The sequence below is a fragment of the Vicia villosa genome, linkage group LG6 (genome assembly GCF_029867415.1).
Source record: "Vicia villosa cultivar HV-30 ecotype Madison, WI linkage group LG6, Vvil1.0, whole genome shotgun sequence".
In the NCBI taxonomy this organism is placed as follows: domain Eukaryota; kingdom Viridiplantae; phylum Streptophyta; class Magnoliopsida; order Fabales; family Fabaceae; genus Vicia; species Vicia villosa.
Window position 1 is genome coordinate 130203631 of NC_081185.1, and position 4919 is coordinate 130208549.

Genomic DNA, 4919 nt, shown 5'->3' on the forward strand with positions numbered 1-4919 from the left:
AAATACAAACATAACCCTTGTTAAAATCATTTTCATTGTTAGGATTGAGTTATTTATTTCTAGTAGTTTCATTGAGGATATACTTTTTTTTTTGGACAAAAACATTGAGGATATACTTAGTTGAATTAAAAGGTTTAATTATTTCCCATTTCTGTTTTGGAGTTTTGAGAAGAAGAAATACATTAGAGGGATTAAAGAGAATGAGAGTGAAATCTTTTTATCTTTTTTGAGGGCATGTTTGGTAGAAAATATGTTAAAACAACATAGATTAAAATTTGAGTATTTATATAAATCTTCACAATTCTTTTTTAATATAATTTTTGAGTTTTTCATTTTAGAAATTTAATATTATGAAAAAAATCTCCATCAAAGTTAAGGGTTATCCTTTCAATTGATTTTTCCCTCCTTCTTACTTTAAAGTTCTTCTTTTCTATCATAAACTACTAAATAAAACCTTAAAAAAATTGTCAAATTAATTTAAAAGAAAAAAAATTTAAAAGACGAAATCTAAGAATAATGACGAGATCATGATTTAAAACACCTTACTAAAAGGTTACATAGCAATGTTTTAAAAACCGGACCGGTCATCAAACCGGTGAGGGTATTGAGTCACTGGTTTATCGGTCGAACGACTGGGTCACTGGTCGAACCGCATGACCAAACCGGATTAAATCGGATTAAACCTGTCATTATAATAAAACTATATACATATAAAATCGGTTGAACCGGATCATTCAATCTCTAAAAAAAATTATAACTAACACTTAAAAGTTGATCCATTAACAAGCATAATCTATATGATGGTATAGTTTACAAAAAATTTAATTAGCAATTTTTAAAATTAAAAATTAAAGTATAGAAGCTTCACATAATAACTATAACATATTATGTCACAAATAGAGTGCTAAGTGCCAACACATTTGACAAATTTGTCTGAGAGAAGAGACAGTGCAGAAACTCATCAAATATTGTTTATGTTGTTTCTGGCCGGAAGTATCAATGCATAAGAATGAAGGAAAAGAAAGTAATTGAAGGAAAAAAAAGTATCAATGCTTTGTTTCTGCATATTGAAGTTTGGGGCGTGCATGTGGCTGAAAAGAAAGCCTGGAATATTTTATTTTAAAATTAAAAAAAAAAGCAATTGAACCAGCGGATCACAAAAATTGCCGGTTTTTCTAGTTTGTACCGGTTCACACCGGTTCCCTCCGGTTCAAATGCATGAACGATCCAACAATCGAACCCGGTTGGTTACTTGGCCGATTCCCGGTCCAACCGGCCGGTCCGGTCCGATTTTTAAAACACTGATACATAGTTTTCTTTTATCTATTTTAATGAGGGTGATTTTTTTTCTTCCATATTTAGTTTATTCCATATTTTAAGAGACAAAAACTTCGATGCAAGTTATGTTGCAAAGTGGTGACCTAGCATTGAAAACAAGATCAAAATTTTGAATTTTCTTTTAAATGTTGGTAGTTTTTTATACTAATGAGAGTGATCCATCATTGCTAAAATAACAATTCCAATAGATTAAGTTAATTTATGTTTATCCATACAAATAATGTTTCTAATATATTCATGTGATGAGAGAATCAAATATTGTAGTTGCTCTTGCTAAACACGGCATTATTGTATACAACAATTAATACTAGGTTTTCTATATTACTTTCCTCCATTTTTATGCTGATTAATTTATTGACTCATGAATGCTTTTGTATTTCCTTTTCTTAGAGAATTTTATTATAATCTTTGTATGGTTTATAGACTAACATCTCGTAGTTTGTTTATATATAAAACATTATCATTTTGCTATATGTTTTCTCTATATTTGTCTTAAATTAAATTTTTAATTTTTTTATAGATTTCTTTTACAAGAAATAATTATATTTGAGGCAATTGTTAAGTAAAAATTAATACTTTAAGTGTTGTAACCGATTACTACTATTAATATTTTTCTAGTTTTTAGTAGTTGTAATTGGTTACAAGTTTTATGTAACCGATTACATGCATGTAAATTTTAGTTTTCAGTTTAGGTTGACTTGTTGCTTGTGTCCCAATCCATTTATAATTGTTTAAATACCTTGGAGATATTATTATAAATGTTAATAAAAATATACATTCTCAACCTTTAGTTACACACACACAATATATATATATATATATATATATATATATATATATATATATATATATATATATATATATATATAATCCTCTTTTTCCACATTCAAACACTCCATTTTCACCAACCAAGTGATTCTAAGTTCTAACATTTGCATCAAAAGTCTGGTTCGATCCATCAAACACCTAGTATGCAATATGATTTTTGTCTTCAATGAAAGAATTCCTACAAACCTATCCATCCTTAATGCGAAGAATTACGACAAATGGTGCAAACAAATGAAAGTGTTGTTTGACTATCAATATGTTCTTGAAGTGATCAAGAACGGGGCGAGTCCTCTTATCGAAGGTGCAACAGATGCACAACGAGCAATACTTAAGGAAGAGAAGAAGAAAGATTTTAATACGTTGTTTTTTATCCATCAATGCGTGAATGGTGATAACTTTGAGAAAGTTGGTGACTGCGAATCGTCAAAGCAAACGTGAGAAATATTGGTAAAGGCATATGTAGGGACTGACAAGGAGAAAGTGGTGAGGTTACAAACTCACAAATTTCAACTTGAATAAATTCAAATGGAGGAAAATGAGACAATCAACAATTACGATACGAGAATTAACCGGTTGATAAACAAAGTAAAAACATGTGGAGAAACTGTTATAGAGCAGTATGTCGTCACAAAAATCTTGTGTTCTTTGACGACAAGATTTGATAACATAAATGAGAAAGACAAAAAGTTGAAAGGAAAATGACCCATGAAGAATAAAGGAAAATTTTCAAAATTTTAGAGGAAGAGAATCCCAAAATTCGAAGAATTCGACTTGTCAAAAGAGTGAGAGAAACTCCAACAAAAATGATAGTCAAGACAACTTTAGAGGTGCTAGTAAAAATGTTGACAAGAGCAAGATGCATTGCTTTATTTGTCAAAAGTTTGGTCATTTTGCAAGAGAATGCAACACGAATAAGAAGGAACCTCGAGTGGATCAAGTGAAAGTTGCAAGACAAGAGTTTGATGAAGAGAACACACTCCTGGCCATGATAATATAAGGGGAATGTAGTAGCAACAAACTGCGGGATAATAGCAGCAGTAATTCCAGGAATGCTACAGAAGCATGTTGTAACTGGTTACGTAAAAGCTATAATCGATTACAGACAGAAGAAAACTATTATACCCCAAATTTGGCCCACAAGCTTTCATTTTTTTTTTTGCACTAAATTCATCTGCATATGATTCCATTTGGTCATGGAGTCACCATAATCACATGCAATATAGCTCATTTAATAAAAAAGTCAACATAAAGTCAACATTTTCATCAACATAAAGTCAACATTAAGTTTAGAGCGGGAAAGAATAGATATCTAGTCGTTAATTTAAAAAGCATTAAGTTAAAATTCATTTTTGAGCCAACCTATAACATATAAATAAAAGTCCCTATCCTAATTTCAACTAATTTAGAAACGTGTTTTGACACTTCTCACTCACTCACGCGTGCGCACGCGCGCGCGCGCGCACACACACACACTATCCCTCTCTCTAAATTGTTTTTTGTTACTTTCTCTCACTAATATTTTATCCAAAATGCTTTACAAGAAATTTATTTTGTGAGTGGGGATAAGTTGTAATTCTAGAAGGGTAGAATTATAAAATTCACCAAGGGAAAATTTTGTATTCAACTTGGTTGAATATTATCCATTTAGGGATTATTTGTGGGTTAGAAGCTAAATATGTAAAAAAAAACTTTGGTTTGGGGATTGTGCGACGAAGTCCTTGTTTAGGTTCTTGGTTAGCCCGTGATAAAACCATGATTCGATTAAATCTTAACCCGTGGTAAAAAATTGGATAAGGTTTGGGATTAGTCCTACATTAAAATATTCTAAGTTATTGGTTAGCCCCTATAAAACCAATGTTTAAGGTTTGTGAGCTCATCCAGTGATAAAAGCTTACACAGTTTGTTTAGATGCTTGAAAACTAAACGCTCCGAGATTCTAGTAGAAATATGACTAACCGATTCGATCTACTGCGTAGAAAGGAGACTAATCGCTTCAATCCACAGTTAGAAAGAAAAGGCTCAACTATGATATTCCTATTCTTATTGTTTGGATGGAAGTCTACCATTTTCCTAGTATAAGGGGGTTCATGAGTATTTCCTACTAAAAACCCTCAACGTTTATTGGATACTCTCAAGGTCGATTCTTAGGGAGAGGAGTAAGTTATTTTATTTTTGACCGAACCTCTATAATTGTTGGTGTTCTCTCTTTTCCCTAAACTCTTTATATTCTGCAATTTATTTTTTGCGACTTAATATGTTTTTAAACTTAGATTTTTTTATCTGTAAATTTTTTCAAAACACATTTTTCTGAACCACACAATTCACCCTTTATTGTGTATGAATTCACATGTACAACATGTATCTCCTTCTCTGTTACATCGGTGACACGTCCAAAAGGCCAACCATGTCTTCATAGACAAGAATCTTTCAGAAAGCAATATGTTCCACCTTCAACTCATTTTCTCATGTGGTCAAGATGCCTTAAGAGAAAACATACTTGTTCAAACCCCTCAAGAAGTGGTCCCGACTCTAATATTTATGGAATCTGTCCCTACATTTGGCCATCTTTGACCTAAGGGGAGGGAATGGGAATGATTATCCTCCAGAAGAATGCAAAAGATGAATGGGCCTCACGACTTTAAGGGACGATTAGGAAGTATCCATCTTTGAAAATTATCCAATCATCAACATAAACATGAAACATTTTCTTCAGTTGACAAAGAGAGAGAGAGAGAACCCCCCCCCCCCCCCCC